A 16238-nucleotide genomic window follows, 5' to 3' on the forward strand; every position below is an offset into this window, starting at 1 on the left:
CATATTTACAGAACTGTTTGAATTCATGAATGAGTTGCTCCCAACAGGAGCATCATTGCTTAAAAATTCATATGAGGCAAAGATGTGCATGAATGATTTAGGGCTTGGATACGAGAAGATCTTAGTACGTCCCAATGGTTGTATATATATTATTTTGGAAGGACAATAAGAATATGGAAATATGTGTGGTATGCATAGCATCAAAGTGGAAGCAGAAAGAGTCTATGGAAGAAAGGTTTAAAAGAGGTAAAAGAAGTCCAGTGAAAGTGTTATGGTGGTTTTTGTTTTAACCAAGATTGCAAAGTTTTTTTGTTTCCTCGAAGACCTCTTCACAAATGAAATGGCATGCTATAGGCCGCACAAATGATGGGGTACTAAGGCATCCAATAGATGGTTTGGCTTGGAAGACGGTTGATTCACAACATTAGAATTTTGCATTTGACCCCTGCAATGTTAGGCTAGGTTTATCTGCGGATGACTTTAATCCTTTTGGTAACATGAGCAATTCATACAGTACTTGGCCTATTATGTTGGTACCTTACAATTTATCTCATTGGATGTTCATGAGATTATTAATTTACATGTTATCGTTGATTATATCGGATCCATCATCACCTTCAATGAATATAGAAGTATACCAAGAGCCTCTAATATCAGAATTAAAGAAATTATGGGAAGTTGGAGCATCAACCTATGATGTTTGCTCTAAAGAGATATTTACAATGCGTAAGGATGTAATGTGGACGATAAATGATTTTCCTGCATATGGTGATTTGTTTAGATAGAGTACAAAAGGTCATTTAGCATGTCCTTATTGTATGGGTAATACACGATCTAAATTGTTGAAACATGAAAAAAAGTTTTCCTATATGTATAGAAGATTCTTGCCAAGAAATCATAGGTGGAGAATGATAGTAAGATCATTTGATGGTACATGAGGAACTGATCCTCCACTAATATGCCAACAACTAATGAAAGTTTGGAACAATTAGAGGAGATGTAATGCTAGAAGAAATTGTAAAAGAAATAGAGTTGTAGGGTCCATTGATATTAGGGAATACTCATGGAAGAACCGTATCATTTTCTTTAATTTGCCTTACTGGAAAGATTACTTATTGCGTCGTAATCTTGATGTGATACACATTGAGAAAAATATGGTGCATGATAGTGTTGGCACACTACTGAACATTGATAATAAAAAAAAATCAAAAGATAGCCAACAACATGCCTTGACTTACAGGAGATAAGTTTGAAAACACAACTTCATCCAGTTATCAAAGCTGCAAATAAGACATATTTACCTCTAGTTATTTTCACAATGAGTAACAAAAAGAAAAATGATTTGTTAAAGGTTACAAAAAATGAAAAAATGTCAGATAGTTATATTTCAAATGTTTCACGTTGTGTCAAACTTCGATAGCGTACTATAGTGGGTAAAACGAGTCATGATAGCCATATATTGGTGCAACAACTCTTGCCAATTGCATTGCATGCATCATTACCTAAAAATGTTATAAAACCTTTAATCGAGGTATCTGGAATCTTCAGAGGAATTTGTTCGAAAACAATGCGACTTGAAGATTTGGACTTATTGGAATCTAGAGTACCTTACATATTGTGCCAATTAGAAATGATATTTCCGCCATCATTTTTTTACGTTTATGGTGCACTTAGTTAAACTTTTAGTTGTAGAATGAAAGTTTGGAGGACTAGCTCATTATCAATGGATATATCCTGTTGAGAGGTATGACATAGTTATTGAATTAAAAACGTATAAAGCTTTTATATTAAGAACATATTTATAAAATAAAAAATAAAAATTCATGGCCATCTTGTATTGTTCTGGTGGGTACCTACATCAACTTAAGTTTCATGTGCATAACAAAACTACGCCAGAAGGTTACATTGTTAAAGAATATTTGTTAGATGAATTATTGACGTTTTGTTCTCGTTATTTAAAATCCGCACAAATGGTATTGAATAGAACATCTAGAAACCCAGATGATTCTAAAAGGGAAGTTGTAGACATTCATCTCTCGATTTTATGTTATGAACTCAGGCGCATCGCTATATTATCTTAACTCTGATTATTTTACTTCATTCTACATGTGAGTTGCATTATTAATACATATGAATCAAATTATATTTCATTTATATTTGTGTAATTATAACATGCATTTGTAATTCTGTGTACGTATATAGGTTGCACTTGAAAATATTAAGGAATTCAATTGATTAAAATCATTTTTCAAATAACAAACTATAGAATAGGGACCAAGACCAATTTTGTAATTGGTTTCAAGACTATGTAATATTTATATGACATTCAATATTATATCACATAATTTATGATGTTTATGTTGTTTTCGTCAATTTAATCAATTCTAGTAAAACAATATTTTAGGTAACAAAAATAGATGATAATAAAAGAAATGAATTGGACCATAAAGTCGTAATCCATTCTAAAGGTCCCATGCAAGTTGCTAAAGAATTTAAGCGAATTTTCGTCAATGACATAAATTATCACACTAAAAATCCCAAAAATTGGAAGAAAACTCAAAATTGCAATGTTAGTGTATGTACTAAAGATGGTCCTACTTGGTACGGCCAACACGCATAATTGAGGTTATGTATTATGAGGGGTCTCGATATGTGTTATTCAAATGTCATTGGGCGGACGTTACTAGGGGTAAATGTTTCAAGGAGGAAGAGTTTGGCTTTAGTCTTATTAATTTTTCTCATCTAGTACACATTGGTAACCGGATTACTGATGATATATTCGTTTTATCTTCCCAAGTGTCTCAAATATAGTATGTGGTAGATGAAAGATGCCCAAATTGGGTTCTCGTCATTAAGACAAAATCAAGATACGTATATGACATTGGTGAAGGGGAAGTGACTAACGACGATGAAGATGAATATTTGGTCAATGAATATTTTAATACTTACAACGATAAAGCTAATGAAGGTGCTATTGATGATGTTGTGTGGACGCATAATGACAAAGATAGAATGAAGATCGAAATCTCATAATAGTGATCAGTAATATATATTTATATATATATATATATATAAACTCCTAATATGAATGGAGTCAATGTATCTATAGTACTTATGTCTTATATTATGCTCCTAATATTATTATTTTTTATTGATGTGCAAATATAATGACTTGTTTTGTATAGCCAGAGCTATGGTCTCAAAAAAGAAGGCAAAGACTTTGCAAAGACAATCTATTTTAGTACTAGCTGTCGATTGTACGACACAATCATACCTGTCCCTTGATAGGAAGACCCAATCATTCCCTCTAACGATGGGTCACCCCCTTTCGTTGATAGGATGGTAAAGTCATCCCCTTCTATAGATTGTATTTTCCAGCCATCATTATACTCACAGAAAGGGTTTCTACCTTCTACATCTATACAAATGGGGGCCCAACTATCCATACATTGGATAGTTTTGTTGTCATTGTTGGTAGTTTTTTTTTCTTACGCCATATTTATTTTATTATGAATTCACATTTACAAAATACTAACAATGTCAAAATCCATTTATGTAGATAGTAATGGGGTAGAGTAAAAAGGCCATTGCACTCTATTCATGACATTTGGCATCTACTAGAAGGGAAGCGAATTGAGATGAAGCTCAAAAATCTTAGTCAACCCATCAAAAAGCAAGACTCAAAGGTGGCAAGGTTTGGTAGCCTAATAGTTAGAACTAATACACTGGTTTCAATAATTTATAGGGATTGAGGGTCAGTGCCTAAAGCCACAAAGGAGGAAGCGTGAGATCTTATAATGGTATAAAGTTTGATTAAACCACTATTATTAATTAAATATGTATATTTTGAAAATTTTGTTAGAAAGCAAGACACATACTTGTATGATTTTATTTTGACTATAGAGCAAGTTTAAAGTTCATAATGAAAAATTGAATGCATTCAAAAAATGGTTGTTAAAAGATCTGGGGAAGAAATGGAAAGACTATAAACACGAATTGAAGAAAAAGTTACTTCATTAAAAAGACAACTCTACAACACTAGTTGTGGCAGGGGCAAGTCTTGATATGGTAGACTTATCGCAATTAATGAACTTGGCCAATCTTTGGTTCGATATCTAGAATATATGGTAACAACGTATTTCTATTAGAGATTTAGAATGTCAACCAACAAGTTATTGCAATCATAATTATCATAATTTTTGTGATTTGTAATCAAAATGTAATAAAAACAAGAAGTATCACAAGAAGCAGATGGTTGTTCACAGCGGAGAATCAAAAAGTTATGCAAAATATGCCTATGATGCGGTATTTATTTAATTATTATTTATTTATTGTTAAATATTTTTTAGTTCTTTGTTTTCAATATATGTTTTAACTCGTAAATTACACGTAGCAAAAATCAATTGGGGTCTTGCCAAGTCAAGCCCAATTGTTGGTCACGAGCCATGAGAAAAAGAACGACACCCACTTCAATGATAAGACGAAGAAGAAAGTGGTATGCTTATTGTCAAATTTATTACTTTCTTTTTTTTTTAATGGATTTATAAGACGAAGTATGTTTGTTTTTATTATCTATTATAGATTGAGATGTAGGAACTTTTGACACAGGACACAAACCCCATGAAAAGGAGGTCTGGAGGACCATGGATTGGGCATCAAGTGATGTTTATTCTAAAATTATGGGCTTAGAACGGTCTGGAAGTGTGTGCGGTTTGGGGTTTGGGTCAAACCCTACAAGGCAAACTTGTCAGCATTCGATACCAACTTCTAAGCAAGAAGATGGCATATCCAAGGAGGAGTTCGATAAAATACGGAACGAATTAATCAAATTGTGAAACTTAGTAAACAACTTCATGCATGCACAGGTTAATACATACGTATGGTTAGTTGAAATAAATAAACCTTGTTTTGGAGTTTTGGGACGGGACCCTCATTTTACTTTATATGAAGGCTTTAAGAAAAAAACAAATAAAGGATGAAAAGTAAGAGAAAGATGAAGAAGAGGAAGATGAAAAAGAGGAAGATAATGATGAGGACGAGGATTGAGGGGATTGTAAGCCAAGAATCTCAAAAAATAGTAATATTTTAGTGTAATGGTATTTACAACTTTCTTTAATTGAGATAATATTTATTGTCATGCCATATATTGACGCGTCATATTTTCTTTATAACTTTCCTTGAGGTTATTATATTGTGATCTTGGTTTTGTTTAATAAACATGGGAGGTGGTGGCAATGACATATTATGATTTTTTTTTTTTTTTGGGCAAGAACTTAAATATTTTTTCTTCATATCATTTAAATAATTTTTTATTCTTTTCAAATATTTCCTCAACTACCAATAAATTTATAATATTCTTACATCTTTTGATATTTTCAATATATTTTTATATACAATATGATATAATTTTGTCTTATACACACATAATAAAAATATATAAGCCAAATGAAAACTAAAAATAAAATCAAAATATAAAAAAATGGGATCATATTACAAAAATATTTCCAAAATATTTTGTGGAAGAGACTGAAAGAAATAAAGGTGTTTTAGATTATGAACAATATAAAGAATTTGCTTAGATAGTGAAAATCAAAATAAAAAGAAATGAGGGAGTAAATGAAATATTAATAACAAAAAAATTATTTACATGATGAACAATACCTACAAAATGTAGGGGATTTACTCTAGCTGGATGTAAAATAGAAAGGTTTTGCATTATTCATTGGATTTGATTATTAGATAAATATTTACATATTTAGCTTTTAGATATATTTTAAATGATCCATTGAGAGTGCTCTTAGAAGTTAATGAACTAGTCTTTACAATTGTACATACTAATATAATATAGTATTACGATCTTATCTATAATTATATATTTAATACTTTTTTTTAATGTAATTCACCAAATATTATTTTTTTTTCTTAGAATCTACTGAAGTAGAGTTTTTTATTTTGTTATTATTATTAAATTATCTTTTAAATCAAATAAAAGTAAAAAATATTAGAAGGCTAAATGTGTTCAATTACATTCTTTAAAATTATTTCTTTACTGAAATATCATGTATACATAAATAATACGTTAATAACAAAATGAGTAAAATTGTCAAAAACTAATGACACTAAAAATTTTAATTTGGCGCCTCGACTCCCCCTCAAATTTTTAGTAAAATTTAAGTGTCCCTCTCATGTATGTAGAACTGCACACAAGAGGAGAGTGGAGGTAATAACAATGCATTCGAATTCAGGAACTCACTGCTTTTGCTCTTGGAGATCTACGCTCAAACTTTAGTTCCATGGAGAGAATGCTTCACTTCAACTTCTGAATTTCGTCAGGCAAGGTCAATATTTTGAATTTTATTCATTCACTCACAAGAGTAAACTCGGGTTTACAAAACAAACCAGGCCTTCAAAAAAAAAAAAAAAAAAACCAGACATTGGTTTTACAAGGTCCTCCCCTGCCTCTTGAGCGCATAAACCACATCCATAGTGGTCACAGTCTTCCTCTATGTGCTCTCCATGCAGGTCACGGTGTCACCAATAACGTGGATACAAGGATGATGTCGAGAAGCCCCTCAAGTTCTACCCTCCCTTTCTATATGTCCCCCCAATTGCATATATAATATTTTTATTGTGCCTGACTCTTGAGCTTGTTTTTTATACAATGACAGGGGTATTTTGGTCTATTTTTACAGCTTTAACCTATTAAATCAACCATCGAACCCATACAAGGTACACCTCTCTTGCCTCTTGGGATTTCTTTGGTTTGTATAGAATATCCATTTGATTATTTGATTTTGTTATTGTTGTTATGCCTTGTTTGAACTTCCAACTTTGTTGGTGATGATTGTGGCTTTTGTTGTGCCATACAGGTGCTGGTTAATTATGCTAGGTCATCAAAGGAGGATGAGTAAGTCTCTAGAGAGGTTGATGATTCGATATGTTGTTGTTTTGTTTCTTGTTGTTGGGCAGTGAGCCCGTTGAAATCTTTATCGTACTATAGAAATCACTTTTGATGGCATATTCCATTATTTCCTGCAAATTGAGGCCTATGGAGGACAAGCCCTAACTTTTCAGGGGAGATGTTTCAAAAGAAGCCGACATTGAATCAATGATTAAAACTGTAAGCCCATCTTTCCCTTGCTAAGTGAGTTAGTTTGATGATAGTTTCTACTTATAGCATGCTTAATGATATTTCCCCCTCATCTACAAGCAGCTGATGCATGGGGAACTGTTGATATATTGATAAACAACGCAAATAACTGGATGTTCACTTTCACCATATAGTAACATCAAATTTTACTCTCTGAACTTATCCATCATGTTTGCAGGAATTACTTGTGATACTTTATTAATGAGGAAGAAGAAATCTCAATGGCAGGAGGTTATTGATTTGAATCTTGCAATGGTATATCTCCAATATATCTCTATTATCATTTGCATATTCCTTATTTCTTTAACTTGATTTGGCTATGTTTTCCTCCTTTGTCTAGATCTTGAATTCATTTATTGTAAATGAGAAATTTAAGGTAAGAACCTTCTTGTACTATTGGAATAATCTACTGTTTAGATAAACGCCATTAATGTATACAATGTGGCGGCAACATACTAGTGGCGGCATTTAGATAAACGCCATTAGTTTGTACAAAAATGCTGATAATGGACTTTTCAAGTCCCAGCATTTAGGCAAATGCCAAAACGCGTAAATAGTGACCACCCACTACCGGTGTTTGGTTACACCGGTAAATAAATGTCATTAATCAATTAGCGGCATTTATTTTAACCGTTGTTGGTGTTTTTCAAATGCCGAAAAGTCACGGTTTTTTTTGTAGTGATGGTCACAATCCATGGAATTTGAGACAAGAAATGATTTCATAAGGTGCTTATGTGTTGCCGGTTAGGAAATGCTCTTACATTGCACCAAAGTTTATTAGATATCCAAGGCCCTAATTAGATGTTTCCGAGCATCAGCTTTTGTCCCATTCAAAATTGAAGAAAATATATTATACTTGCATTGTATGCAATTACATTGTAAAATAGGACAAGGTCAAGGCAATGGAAGTCTTGAATTTATTGAAAATCAAAGCTGAAATACAGGCAACCATCTACTTATAGTTGAAACTTCAAAGTTCCATTAGCAATTGGAGTCCCGGCCTATGGCATGGAAAGTTGAGAATAGTATAACCAAAATAAAAACAAATAAATAATTGATGGAAACATGTTCGAACTAGGAATTGTAGGAAGAGCCTGTTGTATAATGTTGTGCAAAACACACACACCTACCATGACAAATAAAGTAAAAGCAATACAATCAAGTATACGATGCATAATATACGTGGTTCAGCAAATTACCTACGTCCATAGAGTTGCAAAAATCTTATTAATTAGAGGAGATTACAATTACTTAATCTCAACTCACAGTCTCTAGGGCTTTTTACTCTCTCACACAATATGCACTTACTAGACAATTGTTCTCTCTCAAAATATGCTTAAGACCTTGCAAGACAAGTCAAATATGATATATTTATAGCAAATGGCACTGGAAACCTTAATCTGGCAAAATCTGCGTATTTCGCTCGAGCTGCGTGTCGAGTGCTCCTTAAGCAAACGACCAAATCAATATTAGCTCGAGTGGGGTGTCGAACAAACACTAGGGTGTGTCTCGTTCGAGCGAGCTCTCGGACTTGAGTTTCGCTCGAGCCCAGTGTTGAGTGCAAGTTGAGCGAACTTTGCTTGAGCGCAATGTCGAGCACGCGTCAAGTGCGCTTTCAGCAAACGCCTTTTTCAGCTCCAAAACTAGTCTCCACATACACCCCAAGAATCTCCTACTTGGAGACTGGGTCTCTACATGCCAGCCATTATTTCCAGTCTTATTTCCAGTCAAGCCCTATCATCTTTGCAGCTCACAGTTGTCGTCTTCAAGTTAGAAGATGCACCGAAGTCAAGCCTGACTTTGATCTTCCACGCACATCGTCCTTAGTCAGTACATCCACTGGGTAACTCACAACTCCCACTGCACTAAGAGTATTCGGTCTCAACCCGATCTTGGCAACCTTAGCCAACTTTCCCAAGCTATCATGAGGAACGATAAAGCTAACTCTCTTTGGTTTCCTCACATATTTCGCGCGATTAAGCTTGTCTTTTTGCACTCATGTATTTTCTTGCACATCACTAGACTCTGATATTAAATACGAGTTAGATCTCTTACCATACGCTAGAACCAGTACACCCTTGGTGATCTTCCAAAATTCTCCTGATAACGCTATTGCAAAATTGCTATCATCAAGCTCTCCCACAGAGATTAGACTTTTCTTCAGATTTGGAACATGTGTGACTTGCTGTAAAGTCCACATGCTCCTGTTTGGAAGTGTGATGTGCATATCACCCACTCTCACTACATCCAGTGTCGCTCCATCAGCCGCATACATCTTCCCAAAATCACCAGCAACATAATTCTGCATGATTTCTTAATGTGAGGTGCTATGGAATGAAGACCCTAAATCCAACACCCAATATCAATCAGACTGTGCACTGCAAGAAGTAAGGCATCGTGAATTTCTTCTGCCACTGCATTCATAGCATCATCCTCAGTAGTTTCTTGATTCTTGCAATTTCTCTTGATGTGGTCAGCTTGCCACAACTCCAGCACGTGATCTGCTACCCAAATCTCATCTTACTCTTCCCTCTGCTCTTGGAGTTTGACCTGCCATATCCTCTGCCCCTATCGTCAACAATCAGGGCAGATCCAAAACCCGATGATTCATCCAAGTCTCTCCTACATACCTCTTCAGCAAGTACCATGTCACGTATGTCGTCATAGTTCAATTTCGTCTTGCCGGCTGAACTACTCACAGTCTTCCTCATGTCCTCCAAACTATTTGGCAGCGATGCCAACAAAATCAACATTCTAATCTCATTATCAAACTCAATCTCTACAGGATAGTTGACTTATAATCGTATTGAATTCATTCAAGTGTTGGACTACAGACATACCTTCCGACATCTTCAGATTGAACAATTTCTTCATCAAGTGCACCTTATTGTTCAGAAACGAATTTTTATACATGCCTGACGTCTCCACGAGATCCATCGTGGTTCTCTTCTTACTGATATTGTGTATCACTGTTTTGGACAAGGTCAGCCGAACATGCCCTAGAACCTATCGATCTAACAAGGTACACTCTGTCAAAACCAAGAAAACTTTGGAAAAACTGGCTCTGGGAATTCAACCCCTCTCGTTATCAACGTAAAAAAATATCTATACAAAGAAAGTAGGTCAAAGGCTATACACGGGGAAAATCTAAACGATTCCTAATATTTAGCCTATATACATGATAATATATTTGTACAACTAATATTAATAGAGAAGTCCTAAATTGTATAAACTCCTAAATCGTATACATTAACATCCCCACTCAAATTGATGCTGGTAAGTCAACCAACAACAATTTGCCAACTAAAAATCGATGCCGCTTTCGAGTCATTACTTTGGTGAAGATATCGGCCACTTGGAGATCCGAAGAAATGTAAGGAAGAGATATCACCTAACTCTCCAAGGTGTCTCAGATAGAATGACAATCAACCTCAATGTGCTTGGTGCATTCATGAAAAATGGGATTGGTGGCAATCTGAATAGCACTAGTGTTATCAGCATGAAGAAGGGTAGAAGTAGTTTGAGGAAACTCAAGCTCCTCAAGAAGACCGCATAGCCAAACACTCTAAAAAAAAGTAGTAGACATGGCACGATACTCGGCCTCAGTAGAGGATTTAAAAACACGATCTTGTTTCTTACATCTCCAAAAAAGTAAAGCATCACCTAAAAACATACATCAACCCATAGTAGATCGACGTGTATCCAGACACCCAACCCAATCAACATCACTATAGGAAACAAGTTGAAGAGATGAGCCTGTACGAAAGAATAACCCATGAGTAAGCGAACCTCAAAAATAACAGATGATGCATCGAACTGCAACAAGATGGAAATGCCGAGGAAAAGTCATAAATTGACTAACCTGATGAATGGCTTAGGAGATATCGGGGCGAGTAGTGGTCAACTAGATAAGACTCCCAACTAGGCGCCAACAGAGAGTATGATCATCCAGAAGGTCCCCTTCATCTTTTCTGTATTTGACATTTACCTCCATAGGAGTATCAACAGAAGAAGTGTCCTCCAAACTAGCCAAGATAATAAGATCTTGAATATATTTATACTGGTTTAAGAAAATATTATTGGCCTGATGATGTACTTCCAATCCTAAGAAGTATGTGAGCTGGCCAAGATCTTTCATATGGAAAGTCGCATGCAACAGCTGCTGAATCTTAGTAATCAAACCACAATCAGTGCCAGTAATGATAATATCATCCATATAAACCAAGAGAAAGGCTATACCGTTCCAGACTTGTGGAAGAAGAGAGAAGAATCATACTGACGTTGTGTAAAACTGAAGGAAAGAAGTGTACTGCAAAACTTCTCAAACCAAGCCCGAGGAGCTTGCTTGAGCCCATATAGAGAACGCCTTAGTTTACAGACATCATGAGAAGAAGAAGTAGTTATACCAGAGGGAAGGTTCATGTAGATCTCTTCTTGGAGATCACCATGAAGAAAGGCGTTCTTCACATCCACCTGATGCAGTTGCTATGACTATGAAGGGGCAACAGTTTAGATGGTTCGAACCGTGGTCATTTTGGCAACAGGAGCAAATGTCTCCTCATAATCAATCTCATATTCCTGTTTGTTTGCAAGAGTTACAAGGCGAGGTTTGTACTAATCCAAAGAGCCATCAGAACGAAGCTTTACAAAAAAAACCCATTTACTCCCAGTAGGCTTGACTGTAGGGGCAAAGAACAATATCCCAAGTGTGATTCTCCTAAAGTGCTTGAAGTTTTGTTTGCATTGCATTTTACCAACACTTATGTTCCATGGCCTGTTTGTAGCAAAAGAGAATGGAAATAAAGGATAAAGTAGCCACAAGAGAGACAGGGGTTGCAAAACGATACCAATCAGGGGGTCGAGAAAGGCGAGTAGGCCGGCGAAGAGTGGCGGAAGCAGGAGCAGGATCAGGGTCAGGTACCAAGTCAATATCGTGAGGAGGCACAGAGGAAATGAAACCAAACTCATGTTGACTATGTTTTCCATATACAAAACTAGGTTTGAACCTTTCTACAATTGTCAGGGAATCATAAAAGTTAGGCAGAAGAAATAACGATGCAGATGGCAGCTCAACATGAGATGGAAAGAAATTGATAGAAAACCACATTCCTAGAAACACGTATATGACAAGTATGGGGGTCATAACAAACATAACTCATTTGAGGTATAGCATAACTAAGAAAAGCACACTTAACAGATTGAGTAGTAAGTTTATGTCGTTCATGAGCAGGGAGATGCACAAAACAAACACAACTAAATGCCCAAAGATCAGAATATGAAGGAGAATGGTCAAACAACTTAAAGAAGGGAGAAACATGATGTAATGTTGGAGAGGGTAAGCAATTGATCAAATGAACTGAAGTAGAAAACGCTTCACACCAAAAACGATGAGGATCAAATGATTCAAGTAAAAGGGTTCTTACCACATCAAGAAGATGATGATTTTTCTTCTGAGTAACACCATTTTGTTGCGGTGTCGAAGGACAAGAATGCTGAGAGATGATTCCTTTACTTTGAAGAAAGTCTTGAATAAAGTCATCAATGAAAGTAACAAAAAACTTGTAATGCGCATGAGAAACAACATGTGCAATCCTCCAAACATTACTATGAATAATATCGAAATATTGTGAGACCCAAGATGCATGATGAGGAAAAGGTAGAACTTTACTTTTGCCAAGTTTGCATGATGTTTGGGTGGCCTAAACGTATATGCCACATCTTATTTCCAGAACCAACAACATTACATGTAAAGGAAAGTAAAGGAAAACTAGGAATGATAGTGGAAGGAAAAACGTGAAGAGGAAAGAGTCATCCCACTTTAGGCCCCTTCGCGATCATCTTCCCTGACACTTGATCCTGCACAACACAACCAAAACGAGATAAATAAACATTACAATTATTATCAACCAATTGACCAATAGAAATAAGATTTGCGGAGAGATCAGGAGACATAAAAAATCAATTAAGGAAGAGGAAAGATCACCAATAGCACTGATAGGCAGAGAACTGCCATCAGTGGTGTTAATTTTAAGATTTCCATCATAATTTCTAACATTGGGAAAGATGAACAACAGTATTGGTCATATGGTTAAAGGCTCTGGAGTCAAAATACCATGGCTTAAAAGAAATTTTATGATTACCTGAGAGCCCAAAGCAAAAAAAGTATAAATGATCATTTGTTGTACCATTTCAGGAGTGAGTGTGTTCAGGTTTGCTAAGGCTACAGGAGCAGGAATAGGAACAATCGATGAGGCAGCAAACAATGTAGCAGAACTAGAGGCACTAGCAAAGGCATGATAAGCAGTACCCTGCAGCCTGCTTCCTTTCAGGTCGAATGGGACAAGTAGAGATGATATGGCCTTGTTTCTTGCAGTAGTTACAGAACTTCTTGGGGCAATTCCAAGCAATATGACCAAAAGTTTTACATCTAAAGCACTGGAATAGGTGCACTAACATTAGCCCGATATTCCATGGCACCCTGAGTTACTATACGATGCTCCTCACGAAGAAGTTCACTCAAATAAGCATTGAAAGATGATACAGGATGGCGATTCATCAGATTAGAACGTGTAATTTCAAAATCGGAACAGAGCTTGATCAAGAATTTCTCTTTCTTGTTTCATGCACTGCTTGAACAGCAAAGAGACCTATAGCGAGAACATTAGCATAAATAATATCTAAATAATCAGCCCAAAGATTTTGAAAACTAGAAAAATATTTCTCAACAGAGAGACTTCCCTATATGAAATTAGCCATCTCATACTCCAATTGAAAATGTCGAGCCGTGTTATCTTAATTGTAAACCTTGTTTGGATAATTCCACATGTCAGTGGCAGTTTTATAAAGCCTCAGATTGAGAACAAGGTGAGGCTCAACCGAGCTAAGGATCCAAGTCATAACCCAAGTATCATTGATTTTCCATTTAGACAAAGCCTCTACATCTCAAGATTCGGAAACACTTCCATCAATATGACCCCACAATTCTTTCCTTTTGACAAATAATTGAAACTAAAACTCCCAAGTAGAATAATTTTTGCCAGTAAAACGAATATGGAACGAGTCTAATTTATCTAATGACATGATGTAAACTGTAACCGAAAAGAAATTATCCAACCAAAAGATTGCTGCGAGAAGCACGAAGAAAAAAAAAAGACGTGCCAAGAAAAAAATAGACCAGAAAATCAAAACAATTGCCAAAAAAAAATGACCACACCAGAAAACCACAACAAAAAGTGCCGAAATTGAAGCCAAACAAGAAACACTTCAATCGGTGACGAAAGCTAAAAGAAACCACACAGAGAGCATCGACACACAGACAAGCCAAGATCGTGCACAAACAACACTAAAAATTCTTCCCAAAACCCAGAAAGCACCAATTGACACCGAAAGTTCACAACTCAACATAGAAAGTGTTGACATAGCTACCGAAAGCACTAAAGGTTCAAAATAGATCCCCTCGGAAAAAAAATTCCGAGAACATGTAAGAAACTAAAACCTTGCTCTTGATACTATGTCAAAACCAAGAAAACTTTGGAAAAACTGGCTTTGTGAGTTCAGCCACTCTCGTTATCACGTAAAAAACGTCTATACAAGGAAAGTAGGTCGAATGCTATACATGAGGAAAATCTAACTGATTCCTAATATTTCGCCTATATACATGGTAATATATCTGTACAACTAATATTAATAAAGAAGTCATAAATTGAATAAATTCCTAAATTGTATACGTTAACACACTCAGCATCATTCATGCTCTCTGGCTTCTTTTCCAACAGTGGAAGGTGAACCCTCTTCCTATAGAAATAATACTCGATCTGCATCTTCCAGTACCCAAAATCAATGTCGTCGAACTTCTCGATCCCGGGTGCGATCACTTTATATCCAGCCATCATCCTTCTAATTCTACCTTGGCTCGTAATACCAGTTGTTGTGTAATGTTATGTAAAACACATACATACCAACGATAGCAAATAAAATAAAAGTAACACAATCAAGCATATGATGTACAATATACGTGGTTCGACAAATTGCCTACGTCCATAGAGTTTCAAAAATCTTATTAACCAGAGGGAATTACAATCACTCAATTTCAACTCACACTCTCTATAGTTTTTTGCTCTCTCACACAATATGCACTCACTAGACAATTGTTCTCTCTCAAAATATTCTTAAGACCATGCAAGACATGTCAAATATGATATATTTATAGCAAACGGCGCTAGAAATCCTAATGTGGCAAAATTTGCATACTTCACTCGAGTGGCGTGTCGAGCACTCCTCGAGTAAACGACTAAATCAACATTGGCTCGAGCGGGGTGCCAAGCGAACACTAGAGCTTGTGTCTCGTTCGAACTCACTGTCGAGCGGGACTCGAGCGAACTCTCAGACTTGAGTTTCGCTCTATCCCAGTGTCGAGCGAACTTCGCTCAAGCGCACTGTCGAGCGCACTTTCAGCAAATACATTTTTCAGCTCCAAAACCAATCTCCACATACACCCCAACAAAGCAACTATATCAAGATAAAATACCTTAGTTTATAAGAGAAATTTTAAATAGGAAGCATAGTTATAGATCTCATAATAACCATGAATTAATGCATCTTTTTCTGTGTGGATGTAGACCATATATAACGCGTGTCGAACCACGTAAATTTCTATTTTGTGATCTACAGCCATATTTTCCGTCATTTTCTCATAGTTGTGATCATAAGACACTTGATGCATGATCATGACCTTCTACATGCAATTTGGCCGTCATTGAACCCGGATAAAAATATGGTTTCAACAAGAAATAATTATGAAAAACCGACCTTTTCAGATAGAACCATTTTCTAGAGGAGCCAAGTTTGATCTATATATATATATATGGCTCATCATGTCTTTGGCAAGAAATGTATCGACAATATATATATATATATATATATATATATATATATTGTTCTTTCTCAAGAAATTATAAGATGAGGTAATTTATAAGTGACTGTACTAATGTTATCGAAAGCTTGCATGCATATAAAAACACAACCAATTAAACGATACAGAACAAGTACTGCTAGGCGCTAGCTCGATTTATATTTATATATATATATA

The 16238-nt window shown here is 35.6% G+C and overlaps 1 long non-coding RNA gene across 1 annotated transcript; it reads right to left on the reverse strand.

The window, feature by feature from the left end:
- Positions 1-12852: 12852 nt before the first annotated feature.
- LOC121239811 lies at positions 12853-13346 on the reverse strand. Its single transcript, XR_005935369.1, has 3 exons — positions 13291-13346; positions 13134-13198; positions 12853-13006 (listed from the first exon to the last, which is right to left on the reverse strand). It is a non-coding gene; the product is annotated as an uncharacterized LOC121239811 (long non-coding RNA).
- Positions 13347-16238: the final 2892 nt, after the last annotated feature.

This window comes from Juglans microcarpa x Juglans regia, chromosome 7D, assembly GCF_004785595.1.
Source record: "Juglans microcarpa x Juglans regia isolate MS1-56 chromosome 7D, Jm3101_v1.0, whole genome shotgun sequence".
Classification (NCBI taxonomy): domain Eukaryota; kingdom Viridiplantae; phylum Streptophyta; class Magnoliopsida; order Fagales; family Juglandaceae; genus Juglans; species Juglans microcarpa x Juglans regia.